Here is a 14,591-nt window from a genome sequence, read left to right on the forward strand (position 1 = left end):
GTGCTCATTAACAATGAGATGGACAGATTGTGATATATTCAACCATGAAATGTTGCATAGCACTAGAAGGGAACAGTAGATAAGTGCACACAATAGCATGGATGAATCCAATAACGTAAGGTCAGGCACAGAGCAAAACTTCATATGGCAGGAGTCCATTTATATAGCATTGGAAAACACAGGCAGAAATAACCTACCTTATTAGGGATACATATTAATAATGGTAAAAATATGAAGAAAAGCAATGAAGTGACAACTGGAAAAGTCAGATTGGTGGCCACTTCTAAAGAGAGGGTTTTATGGATGGCTTTGCAGGTTCTAGTAACAGTAAAAATAGTTTTTCAAAAGCAGTCTAACATTTGACCATACAGTTTCAAGGCAATAATCTAGATCTCCATTCTTTCTGCTTTATAAATACTTACATTGCTCTTACTTTCCCTACTCTGCCTCTGTTCTCTTTTACTTTCTGTTCAGTTATGTCAAACTTTATAAATCAGCTAATACAAATGTTAACTCTCATCATATTTGTCTTATGCTGAAATTCAGTGCCAAAATGTATGCAAAAATTTAGCCAAAGGATCACTGTCAGGCAAAATACTTATATGTGACTGACTGGCTGACCTCACCAAAGAATTTCATACAGAGGAACATTGATGGTCAGGAACCTCAGGTTGTTTTAAAAACATGTGGCTATTTGAAAAAGTCAGGATGATTTATTTATTTCAATTTTCATTGTTGTTTAGATCATGAAAACCAATGTTTAAGAGAGATTGGAGGATACATAAAAATGTAGTGTTTAAGATATGAGATAAATTGAACTTTTTTTTGTTATCATTAATCTACAATTACATGAAGAACATTATGTTTACTAGGCTCCCCCTTTCACCAAGTCCCCCCCACAAACCCTACCACAGTCACTGTTCATTAGCGCAGCAAGATGCTGTAGAGTCACTACTTGTCTTCTCTGTGTTGCACAGCCCTCCCCGTGACCCCCCCATTACACATGCTAATTGTAAGGCCCCCTTTCTTCTCCCCCCACTTCTCCCTCCCTTCCCACCCATCCACCCCAGTCCCTTTCCCTTTGGTAACTGTTAGTCCATTCTTGGGTTCTGTGATTCTGCTGCTGTTTTGTTTCTTCAGTTTTTCTTTGTTCTTATATTCCACATATGAGTGAAATCATTTGGTACTTGTCTTTCTCCACCAGGCTTATTTCACTGAGCATAATACCCTCTAGCTCCATCCATGTTGTTGCAAATGGTAGGACTGTTTTCTTCTTATGGCTGAATAATATTCCATTGTGTATATGTACCACATCTTCTTTATCCATTCATCTACTGATGGACACTTAGGTTGCTTCCATTTCTTGGCTATTGTAAATAGTGCTGCGATAAACATAGGGGTGCATCTGTCTTTTTCAAACTGGAGTGCTGCAACCTTAGGGTAAATTCCTAGAAGTGGAATTCCTGGGTCAAATGGTAAGTCTATTTTGAGCACTTTTGAGGAACCTCCATATTGCTTTCCACAATGGTTGAACTAATTTACATTCCCACCAGCAGTGTAGGAGGGTTCCCCTTTCTCCACAACCTCGCCAACATTTGCTGTTGTTTGTCTTTTGGATGGTGGTGATTCTTACTAGTGTTAGGTGATATCTCATTGTGGTTTTAATTTGCATTTCTCTGATGACTAGTGATGTGGAGCATCTTTTCATGTGTCTGTTGGCCATCTGGATTTCTTCTTTGGAGAACTGTCTGTTCAGTTTCTCTGCCCATTTTTTAATTGGATTATTTGCTTTTTGTTTGTTGAGGTGTGTGAGCTCTTCAATTGAACTTTTTGACAACTGCTTTTGAAGCATATCCACAATTTTAAAAAAGAAAAGATGGATTATATATTCGAACTAATTGATTTGGGGAACAGACATATTTTGGAAATGATGGTTTAAGTTTAAGACACAGGCAAATTTTGTCCAGTGAATTATACATAGCAATATCCATTATCTCCCACATCATTTAGGTATTTCAAAATCTCTTTTTTGAATAGAATCTACAGGAATATGACTCCCCAAGTTTTAGCCAACAGTCATGCTAATAAGTGTGTTCCTAGGACTAATGGTTTCACATCTAAAATTTGGGAATATAATCTATATGGCTACATGTTCTTTCTTTTAACATGTAATGAAACAAAAATTTGCAGAGTCAGAGGGTTCACCTGTTATTGACAAGTCCTAGGCTATTGGCGTCTCAACCGAAATCTCTTCAGCCATACCCTTCCATCCCTCTGTACCTCTTGCTTTATTTATCTCCCAGCTCTCAAGTTCTCTGAGGATCATGGGAGCTTAGAGCAGGAAAGGACATTATCTGTAAAATAATACTGTGTGTATGGAAAGAACTCCTATGTAACCTTTCATCTAAAACCTTTACTCATGTCACTAAAAAACCCCAATAAAGGAGGACCCAGCACCTTGGCAGTCACTGTTTTTCTTGGTATCAATCACAACCTCAGGTTTAGCATCTCCTGTCAATGTTGGAATTTGGAGTAAAGACAAAGAGGTGTATCTGTGAATTTCTATATAATTGTATTTTTTGTGAATCCTTCTGTCATATTTATAAGACATTTCTTGTTTCACTAATTCACTTAGTTTCAAATATGGGAAATTTATCAATTGAATAATAAATACATGTTGAGGAAAATAATCTCTTTGTCCTTCATCTGTCTTAACTGTGGCAGTAGTGGCCTGCCTTCTCTCTAGACATAGGACTGCTAAACGTGAGAAACTAGTGTCCAACAATATTTGATGCTTTGTAAATTTCAGTGAGTACCATATTCTTATCTTTATGTCCTTAATAGACACTGCTCACCGATTAAGTATATGAGAACACAATATTATGTTACTGGTGGTTGCTAAATATTAGTTGTTGAAAAGTTTTAAATGTCATTTAAAAAGCTATGTTCATGGATGGAGCTAGAGGGTATTATGCTCAGTGAAATAAGCCAGGTGGAGAAAGACAAGTATCAAATGATTTCACTCATCTGTGGAGCATAAGAACAAAGAAAAAACTGAAGGAACAAAACAGCAGCAGACTCACAGAACCCAAGAATGGACTAGCAGTTACCAAAGGGAAAGGGACTGGGGAGGATGGGTGGGAAGGGAGGGGTAAGGGGGAAAAAGGGGCATTACGATTAGCACACATAATGTAGCAGGGGCAGAGGCGGAATATGGGGAAGGCTGTACAGCACAGAGAAGACAAGCAGTGATTCTATAGCATCTTACTACACTGATGGACAGTGACTGTAATGGGGTATGTCGGGGGGACTTGATAATAGGGGGAGTCTAGTAACCATAATGTTGCTCATGTAATTGTACACTAATAATACCAAAAGAAAAAAAAGCTGTTTCTTCTAGATCATAGATATAGAGCTTAGAAAAACACATCTCTGTTTTTATTAGTCTGAAATTTTAAGGAAATGGACTTGGGCCAGATTAAAGGCAATTCTCTCATTTACTCTACATCTGAGAAATGTTTCCCATGTATAAAGTGTCTAACTCTTTATTTGTAACCATAAGAAAAAGCTATGTTCATATTTTAAATATTGTTAATATTTACTCAGAAGGTTATTTTTGAGAATCTTTTATACAAAGAATCCCTCAATTCTTAAGTATGATTTTATCCTATCTAAGGGCCATTTTTGTCCAGGACAAATCCTTCCAATCTTATAATGAGAGCCAGAGCTTAAATAAGATTAACTGGACACATGCTCCTTTGCAGAAATCTCCCTATACTGTTTCTGTCTGTCCTCATGTGGTACCTCTGGGGTGGACCTATTTACCAAGTATCAGTACTTTCCCCTTGAAACTTTTCTAAGTCTAAAACTTTCTCATTTAATGAATTGGACAATTTGACACTTATTTGGAATATAATCCCAGGACACTGGTCTTAAATAGTTGATGGTAGCTTTTTGCAGGAAGATTTTTTCCTTAAAGAAAAAAAAAAACAACAAGGAAATTTATGCTTGTGAGGTTGGTGTTGGAAGAAGATCGACAGTGTCAGATTAATGTATTCTGATTCACATCGTTCATCTATAGACACTGACATCTTCATACATACACAATTTATTCATGATGACTAAGACAAGCAAAAGGGGGAATGAATTCAAAGGAAATTAGCTTTTTTTTTTTAAGAAAAAAGAGTGTTAAGAAGTCTGAAAAGTGACAAGAAAACGTACATGGCAAAGGGGAGAGCATGATGCAGAGAATAAATTCAAAGAACTAACAGATGATGGGTTTACTTATATTGCAGTGATAATTTCACAGTTTTGAATATTTTTTTTAAAAATGCTAAAATAATAATTCTCAGTTATTTTCTATTAAACAGTCATGATGATGAGATTGAGTGAATCTAATGAGGCAGCTTTATGGCTGCTTGTCTTATTATTTTCAAGTTAAATATCAGAAAAAAAAATCTTATGGACCAAAAGCCTGCTGCTAGTAACTAGCAAAATCAAATAGGGATGTTTCAATAGCCACAAAGCACAAAATATAACAATTACATTTACCTGCTATATCCCTGCCCCCATACATACCTATGGGTCCAAGTTGGATAGATTTGTCTCCAACTTATCACCCAATTAGCTAGAGGCTCTTCTTTTTACCTGATTCACTCATCTTCCAGTCTAGCAAACCTCTCTTTGGGGAATCTCTATTTTAATTATCTCCAGGTAAGCTCTATTTCATGTCACTCAGTCATTCAACAAACATTATAAGGTCTCTAGCAAAGAACAAGATCAACAAGATTCCCGCCCCCTGGAATTACATTCTAATATACAAGGGTTTATGGTTTTATAAGTGGTTATGAACATTTATGGTTTACATAACTGTACTGTGTTCTATCACTTTCAATCTGTAACTTTGGTTAAGTAATCTCCCTAAATCTCAGTTTCCCCACTGGCAAAACAGTAGGACTAACAGGACCTATCTCAAAGTATGGCTGTGATGATTAGGCTGATATGTAATATGGCAAATGCTGAGTAGATGTGTTCTAGTAAGTGTTCAGTTAATATCAGTCATCAGGGTCTTCATCATTGCCAACATCGTATGCAGCAGAGTTTGCTTGCTGGAGTCAAGAATCCAGGAATGGCGGTGGAGTGACAAGAATGGTAGGAATAAGAGGTGTGAACCAAGACAGGGCTGACGTTAAGGCTACCACATTTTCATCTTTAATCTAGACTAAGCAGGTTTAGAAACTGTTGAAAGGTAAACTGAGGCACATTCCAATTTTTTAAGAGTTTATCTGAGCAAACATTGATTGGAATCAGGCAGCACCAAAGAGTAGGTGGCTAGGAACACTCCCCAGGGAGCTAGGGGGAGGGATTTTATAGAGAAGATGCAGAAGCAAAGCAAGGAAATTATTTGATTGACTATAGCTTACGGCTGCCTTATTTGGGAACGCCTAGTGGCTGTTCACGATTGGTTGTTCTTAAGTGTTGCTTTCTCAGATTCAGTGAATTGAGTCTGGCTTAGGTTTTGATTTGCTTATGTAGACTATCACGGCATCTTCAGATGGTGAAGAGAACCGGAGGAAAGGAGATCGCTGCCAGGACCCTGTCTCCACCTATTGATAGTCTAAGCAGCAGCTATGATGACCTTTTTTAGATGGGAAAACCAGCCTTGGTGCCCTAGAAAGAAAACCTTCTAGGGGCCACCCCACCTCTCACTTCTCAGTTTTCCATGTATCTCTAAGTGACAAGGAGAAGCTGGGGAGAGGAGCCTATAGACAAACCTAGGAGGTGTCTTGGGTTTGATTCCAGACCACCCCAATCAAGTGAATACATGACAGAGTTTATCCTAATGAAGAATGTACCATGAGTCGGCGATGACGATGCAAACATGTGGTCAGATTGGCTGGGGGTGTGTTTTAAACATACCTACTATTTCATTCTGCCTTTCACCTATCTCTTTAGGACAAGTAGTAGTTAAATACAAGAATCAATGTAGCCTGAACAACTGAATTTTTGCTCACCTTTGATTGATAGATACAAAGTCATTTTACTTTTTATCACAAATGTTCACAGCATCCTTCATTTGAATCCTTTTCCTACCTAACTAGAGAGAAGTTTCTCCCCACTGGAATGATGAAGGAATGGGATGGCATATCTGGTTACAAGTATGCAGACTGTCCGGAACATAGGAGTTTTGTGGGTCCCTTACCTTATGCAGTGGTAAGGGGTGCTGGCTGGCTCTTTAAGAAAAAAACAAAGTTACAAATACAAATTTAAGTGCAAGTGTTTGTTTAGAATGAGAAAGGGCATGACAGCACGTGAAAAAAATTTAAAAGCTAAAAACACCCCAAACACAAAATCCAGGAAAATATAGTATTTTTATTAATTGCCTAACAAACGTCTATACTTTTTTTCTACATGTTTTGTTGCATGATCTTTATTATCTCTTCAAATGACAACAATGATGAAATATCATTTATCTCATAGTTCAGACTCTAGCTAGCCTTAGGAAATGATATGATTTTGCATAAGTCTCAACCTTTTATGTTTGAGTTTTCCAGCCTATATAAAAACCAGTTTTGATGTGTTGGGCACCAGCTCTGCATGGGCTTGGGGCATCTCAGGTTGGCATTAGGGCTGTCAGAGATGAAGCCACTCTTGGTGACTGATGGTGGGAAGGACCAGGGTGCTGTGGGCTCCACTTGTGCAGCCACAGCCACTCCACAGCTCAGTCCGACAAACCACTGCCTACCTGTGCTCTTGTTCCAAAAATTTTGCTCCTGGCATGGCTACTGAAAGCTCACCAAGGCTTTCCTCTGTCAGGAGCATCACCTGCAGCTTTTTGACAGCACTGCTAGCTGTGTCATGTTTACTGGTGAGCCCACCTGAACCTCCAGGTGCCTTCAAGCCCCTGGGTCCTACTTCAGCTCACATTCGGGCACTCCAGTCTCTGCACGCAGAGTGGTCAAGCCTCAGTGAAGTAACGGGTGCTGGCTGGGATCCAGAGCGTCTGTCCAAACTTGTTTTGCCTTGACTTTAAGGGATTTGCATCCTTTGCTAGTGTTCTTGTCTCACACACTTGCTGGCCCCTTGCCACATGCATTTCTTTGTCAGCAACTCACATATTTCACAACATCATAAGTGGTGTTAGGCTTATAGAGGTCATAATGCTAAAACTTAGCTGCTTTATTGTTTTTTTTAAACTTTAACTTCACTTTTATTACGAAGTTATATTTAGTGAATTTGGTTTGATGTAAGTAAATGCTTAACTTTGGATAAGCAATTAAAGTCTGGATACCGTCTGACATGTTATCCCACTCGTTCATGAATCATTCCAAATGTGTGAATCAAAATTAGTTTTTCCTCTGCTCAAGCAATAACTAAGATTTTAATTAGCATGTTCAAAATCTCCTTTGACCTTGAACTGTATTAGCTGGAAGGGATGTTCTAAGTGGATTTAAAAACAGGTTAGAAAGTTCAGACCTTCACATTCTAGGCCTTCTTTGTCTGAACTCTTCAGACTCTTAGAAAAACTACTTCATCGTTTAGCTGGGAAGTGTTTTTTACAATAGTTGGTGTCTTGCCAGTGGGTTTCAGCCCTGGAGAAGTTCACTCTTGATTCAGTGAGACCGAAAAATGACACTGGAACATTCTTGGGGTGAAAGGGTTTATACCCAACACATGGTGGCAGGTCAAGTGCTAGAATCCCATCTGTCTCCAGGCAAGCCGGCCTCTGCCTCTGGGCCTCTGCATCCCCGCAGCCATCTCAGTCCCCGTCCTCAGCGCTGCCACCACTCCAGTCTCTGCTCTCCTGCTGCCCTGCAGCCCAGATCCCTGGGTGGAGCTCCTATAGAGTCAGTAATAATGCATTGCCCACACGTGTGCAGCAGGCAAGCCGACCAGGGCCAGGGGAGAATCCTGGCCATAGGAGCTTTCATTTTCTCTACCATTGGAAAGAAATTGTAAAGGAAATGTAGACATTATAGTTTTGCTTATTTATGAAAACAGTTTGCTGGCTGACAGTCGTAGAGCATCTTGTTGTAATAAAATTGGCATATTGTGCCCATTTTCTGACAGACGGGAATCAAGCAACTTGGGGAAGGAGAGAGTCTCTAATTGGCAGAAATTACACTTTGGCTAGTAGCCCTGTACCCGCCAGGAAGGCCCCGCCCTCACATGAATTGCTGCACTTCTGCCCTCATTGAGGGCAAGAATCTTGTTTTATTCCTCATTTTTTCCTACCACCTAATACAGTAACACAGTATGCATTTGAAATTGAACTTTCCCCAAAACCATGGTAGCCGCTAGCCCCATGTGGCTATTGAGCATTTGAAATACGACTTGTCTGAACTGAGGTGCCCTGTAGGTGTAAAATACACACTGGCTTTTGAAGACCAAGTATAAAGAAATAGAAAATGGCTTCCTAATAATTAGTTTATGTTGAATATATATGAAAATGATAATTTTTAAAAATAATAGGATATTAAAATATATATTTAAAATTAATTCCTCTTTACTTTCCAAATATGGCTACTAGAGAACTTGAAGTTACATCTGTGGCTTGCATTCGTGGTTCATATTTCTGTCAGGCAGAGCAGCCTTCAAAGGCTGACTAGAGAAACTGTCCTTGATAACAATTTGTACAAGAATTATTTACACTGTTGCTAATTTAATACCCTTTCATTAATATAATTCTGATCTACCTCATATACTTTTTAAGAATTACAGGAGGTATAATAGGGCTAAGGAAGAAAATTTCTCAAAAATGTATATTCCTTCTTGACAAAGACAATTAAGTTTAAAAGAAAAAAATGATTTTTTTTTATGGCTTGGCACTTTGCGCAGCTGATAGACAAGCTTTTATTTGGAGAAGAGGGTTATTTGTTGCTGAAAGCCTGCTAGTATTATGTAAGTAGGCTCATGTGGACATAGGGACTCATGTTTCATACAGATTCAACTTGATCATTTGAATGTATATGCTGATTATCCTGCTTTGTAGTTTATCTGTAAGTTAATGAGAAAGTGAGAATTCTAAAAGCACACTAGCAGCGCTAACCAACTGTGGACCTTTGCTAAATGCTAGTTTCCAGGTATAAGACTTTTCCTCACCACCACAGGCTCTTCTATGGGAACGAGTGAGGTGAACCACAGGCAGGTCCATACACTCCACTGACTCTGGACTCAGCAAGAATCCGTATCTCTGCATGGAAGTCTGGACTGCTCACCCTCTATGTAGAGATAACTTTACCTGGGTCAGGTCAGGCAGACTGAGACTCAAGCTGCTTTGTATGGAAGTGTGTTGAGTGTGTGACTGAGAAAGAGAAAGAGGGAGACAGAGACAGAGAAGGGGAGAGAGAAGGGGAGAGAGGGAGGGAAGATTTCCTGATATAACCTTTCCAAGGACTACACATGACCACCAATAAAACACACTCTATATTGTGGTTTTCAGGGTTGAATCAAACCCTGGCTGTCCTAAAATTGTGAGTGAGGTCTATAGAACGAAAGAATTCTTTTTTCTGTCAGTATTCAGTGTTCTACTGACAGGCACTGATTATATAAAGCTAATTTCCAAAACATCAAAGAAAAGATACATTCATTGAGATGGTACAGTCCCAGAGAGGATGCATGACATATTTGCTATTTATTTGTGCTGCAAGTTTTATGATAAAAAGTTATCATGTATTTGAGTAGATAGATGTCAATGCAGGGTTGCGAATTTAACAAAGGAAACCCTTAGATAACTTACAATTCTTTCAAATAGGTCAAATGCTCATAAAATAAGAGGCATTTTAGTTCAAAAAACAGAAATGTACTGTAGTAAAATTGAGAGTCTTCCTAGGTGCTAATCCTTAATTTGGTCATCAAAGGAAATACTTTATTTGTTTGTTATAGTCAATTAAACAAGTGTTTGCAGGTGGAAGGGGGCACCTCCCTTCCCCCAGTGCCATAGTTCACCCTTCCTTTGTCTCCTGTGTCTCTAGAAGATCGCTATGGAACAGAAAGGCCACCACATACAGGAGGTCTTAAGATGTTTTATTTAATAGATGTGAGATAAAATTGATGGTACATTTCTGCTAACCATGACGTAAGCATCTCAAGAACAAAGAAAAGGGTAGCCTTAAGGGAAAAACGTTCTCCTGCTGGGCATCAGCTTGTGACTGGGGCTGTTTTCATCAAAGCTGGGGCCTGTCCTCTGGAAAAATTCTTATCTTCTATGAGGCATCCTGGTGTCTTCAGGGCACAGGAGCCTTTCCTGCCCTTTGTCCTTCGTGGAGGGGGTCTGCGGCTGTCCTTCCCAGGGCAGTTAGGGCCTCTGACCAGACGTCGTGCCGGCCATCAGGGCTAATGGGCTTCGGAAGGTCCCATAGGGAACGCGCTGTAATCTCCTCTGGGGCTAGCCTAGGAAGCAGGGGAATTTGGGGTGTCTAGTCGGACCGTTGCTGCCCCTTATCCACTTAGACCATCACTTGGGCTGGAGCCTCGCTTCTCAGAACCGGTACTGGATTGATCGCTGTCCTGCAATGGACCCGGGCCCCACAATCCATTTCTGGTGTTGGAGGAAAGCCAGGCTGATACTAAGAATCCAACTGGTTCTCTCACTCATCTTGGACCTGGCAGGACTATTCCTGGCTCCTCTTTTAAAACGCCTGGCGGTTTTCCTTCCCTACTCAATCTCTGTTTAACTACCTTGGAAACATTAGATGGCCTGTGCATCATGGTACTTTATTCCCCAGCCTAGTGAAACTCTTTCCTTGGAATTGACCTGCTTTGGGTAGTTGAACCACCTGTGCTAGGCTAAGAGTCAAACAAGAGGCCCTTGTAATTACCGTGGCATAGCCATGAGATGGGCAGGAGGGCATGGTTGCTCTGCAAAGGCCAATTCAATTGTGACATTAAACAGAGGTCAGGATCCAAAAGAAATCCAAATAATGGGCTGCCGACCCAAGCCAGTCATATCCAGCCAGTTGGCGCCCCCATCCCATGTCTCTACCCACTAAATTATGCTAACAAACAGGTTATTTCAGTGCAAAATGCAATATTCAAAAGATAGAAAACATTCATTGAAAACACCCTGCCCCCCAGTTTGCACTGAGCTGAGCTCAGGGAAATTTCTGTTCATCCCTCAAATGGGAACAAATTCATGTTCATGCCTGGAGTTTGGCAGTAGCTTCAGGGGCATTTCAACAGGATTTCACTGCTGATAATGATATCAGACACTGGGCAAAGAAGCTCATTAGTAAGTGTAAGAGAGCACATTTCTCTCCCATTGCTACGGAAACAACTTTTAGAATTTCTCGAAGGCTCTCAGAAGCCCCAGGCTGATGTGCAAAAGCCCACGCTCCCCCCTTCCCACTCTCCCCAGACCCCTGACCGCCGCTAACTTCCTGAGGGCTGCGGAGGAGTTGAGACGGCTTTGCGTGTGTCTCGGGACATCTGAGCAACAGAAAGTTAGCAAGAGGGGATGGTGTTTGGTGCAAGGCCGCGCAAAGGGGCGAACACGGGAGAGGAGGAGAGGGCGATCTACCCGGGTCTGTGGAACCCTATGGGCTTTAATAGTTCAGAAAAGGCACCCTGAACTGGTTAGGAGCCCACAACCGCGTGATCCGTGCCTCGCGCTCCCATCTATGCCAGCCTTTTCGCCCCGGGCCAGCGCGGGGGCACGAGCTCCGCGCGTGCAGCTCTCGGAGCGGAGGCCGTGCTTCCCGGAGAGCCCGACTGCCGTCCTTTCCCACCGGCGCTTCCGTTCTCTTTCCCACCTGTGTGCACTTTCCCTCCTGCGTGTCCCGCCCGCCGCGCCGCCCCGGTGCCGCCGCACAGGCCACTCTACCTTCCGAGCCGGCGTGGAGGCGCTCGCGGAGCGCGGGCCCCGGAGGTGACCCGGGTCTCGGCGCGGCCGGTCCCCGCGGCGCCAGCCGCACCTGAGCTCCCGCGGGCGCCCCCGAGCTGCGCCGCCCCGCAGGGCTGGGGACCCTCGGGCGCAGCAGGTTCCGGGGCGGGAGGGCGGAGGCGTGCAGGCTCTGGACCGGGACCGCGGTGCAGCGCAGGGCGGGAGCAGCGGCCGCAGCCCCTAGCGGGGACCCCCCCCGGCCGCCGAAGCGCGCGCTCCAATCAGCGCGCCCGCAGCCCTGCCGGGAGCTCGGGGGGTCGGAGGGGGCAGGTGTTCAAACAGCTCTGCTCCCGAGCAGCGCCCCGCCCGCCCCCGGGACGCTGGGGGTCACATGGTTCCTGTAAACAGTTGTGGATGTTTTCCGCTCAGGAGTGAAGGGACAGAAATCGGACCTTGTTTTATTTAAACAAATGTGTTTACTGCTGTCCCAGAGTCAGAGCAAGGGAGGGAGGGAAGGAGGGGAGACGAAACCTATGATACTTCCAAGGACCTAGTTTCTTTTAAGGAAACTTTGGTTCAGCCTGATTAAATCCCTTCGGTTTCCCAAAAACTATTAATCCAGCAAAACTGCTAGATAATGACCCGGAGCTTCATGTTCTCTCCTTGATCAAATCTGCCGGCCTCATTCGCTACTTGGCATGTGAGGTGACATTTATGAAGCTGGATCGTTTCTTACCACCGGAACCTCATAGGGTTTTGAAGACAGACAGCCCTGATTCCACCCCTGCATCACCGTTTACTCTTAAGCATTTGACCTTGAGCTGATTATTAAATGCCTCTAATGCTCAGTTGCTCCCTCTGTAAAATGGGCATTGTACTGCTTCCCTCCTGCAGATGCTGGGAGACCTCCCTGAAATGACATACACAAAAGCACTTTAAATGGAGTAAGTGCTCAATAAGTGGCCGCTAAGATAATTAATGGTGATTATAGCACCTTTCAGAATCCTTTCTCCTATAATCTGTTCAGAATGGCATGGTGAAATGTGTATTTATTCAACACTTCATTAGAAAAGTCAGAAAAACTCGGAAGATTGGAAAAATTGGCTCCAAAATTCAACAGATCCTGGAAGGTCGTGGAAAGTGTGACTAAGCGTGACAAGTGAGATTTCATCCTGCAGCACCTTTGAGGAAAGTAAAAAGCCCACTTGATCCATTTCTTACTCTGATTCTTACCTGTTATTGAAACTTCCATTGCAATACTCTGGTCAAAAAGCATTTTCTATGTCTCTGATAATATTTTAAAAATGCAGTCTACGATGAATTCCTACACCTTACAATTTCCTCCACGTTAAATTCTTGAAGTTTATTTCCCTGTACAACTTTTCCTGTCCCTGGCCAGAGTTTGAGTCTTTTCCAAGTAAACTCAAGGGTAGCTTGGTCTTGCAGTTTTCCCCTGGAGGCGTTCATCTTAAAAAGGCAGGGGTCTCTGCAGTAATAATCTTTGCCACTTCAATCCTTTGCTCCAGTGATCAATAAAGATGATGACAGTCAGCTTCTAATCGTTTATTCTAAGTGAGGGATCAATAAGTCTCTTTTTGTTGCTGCTGTGTTGTAAAAGTGAAGAAACCAATTTTTTTTTCTAGCCCGATAAGTTGCATTGTGTTTTATAGGCATGGGTAGCTAGAAGGCCTGTGGTAAAGACCAGTATTCAGGAAAAAATCAGTATATGGAATTTAGTTGCATGACTTTGCCTATGTTGGACAATTTCCATAGACACTGATGGAGGCTATGCGGCCTCATCTTTTGTTTAAAAACTGTTTTACGTATATTATTTGTTTTTATAACAGCTCTGGAAGGTGCACAGAATGGGTGTTGTTCCATTTTCCTCATAAAGAAGCTGAATAAAAGAATAAGAGACACAGGAATAGAATCCCATCCAGTACCTACCTAAACCATGGCCTCCTAGGGCACTGTGACCCCTGAGAGCATGGAGGGAGCCAGAATACTGAGTTACAGCCCTGCCCCTGAAATATCTCTGCCCTTGTTTCTCAGCCAGAAACTGGGCTGGGGCTTTGAGACAGACCCTTCAGTGTTACTGGTAGTATGGGGTTGGGGTAGCCGTGCTGGTCTGGTTTTGACCCAGGCTGGACACAGACTTCTGACTATGCTTATCAGACACACTTTCATCTGGTATGAGAATTTTGGGCAGGTTGATCAAGTCAGGTCTTACACAAGTAAGGAAAGGAATGAATGAGATGATCTGCTCACACTTGCCCACGCAAACGAGGTTTGCTGTGCTCCACATATATATTGATGTGTATTGCAAGGGTGTACTCAGGGCCTGGGAATCTATTCTGCCTTATTAAGAGACTGTTCAGGGACATCTCTGTGCTGACCTGGCATGGCTTTCTTCTGAGGACCCTGGCCTGGACTGGGATGTCACTTCTCTCCACAATTCACCCTCTGCCTGCTTGGTCTTTGGCTCTGCACTTACTCAGAGCACAGTCCCTGAGAGCTGAGTCCTAATCACTCACTCCTGTAGAAGGATCTGCCTCCCTCCAAAAGGCTTCACACTCTTCTGGCCAAGGCTACAGAGCGGTGCTCTCTCTCCATACTGAACGCATGGTGTTCACATTCCCTCTAGGGGTTGAATTCTTAGTGAACCGTGACAACAGGCAGGATGTTGAAGTCCCAAAAGCAGGAAGAATCTTTGTCTGCTAAAACTCTTGCAGTGAATGCCCATTTAGATTAAGAAGTTTTAAAACATCTC

The 14,591-nt window shown here is 42.5% G+C and overlaps 1 long non-coding RNA gene across 1 annotated transcript; it reads right to left on the bottom strand.

Annotated features, from left to right (window-relative positions):
* Positions 1–10,019: 10,019 nt before the first annotated feature.
* On the bottom strand, positions 10,020–12,033 carry LOC130680088 (uncharacterized). Its single transcript, XR_008993101.1, has 2 exons — positions 11,822–12,033; positions 10,020–10,392 (listed from the first exon to the last, which is right to left on the bottom strand). It is a non-coding gene; the product is annotated as an uncharacterized LOC130680088 (long non-coding RNA).
* Positions 12,034–14,591: the final 2,558 nt, after the last annotated feature.

Source organism: Manis pentadactyla, chromosome 12 (genome assembly GCF_030020395.1).
Source record: "Manis pentadactyla isolate mManPen7 chromosome 12, mManPen7.hap1, whole genome shotgun sequence".
Lineage (NCBI taxonomy): Eukaryota > Metazoa > Chordata > Mammalia > Pholidota > Manidae > Manis > Manis pentadactyla.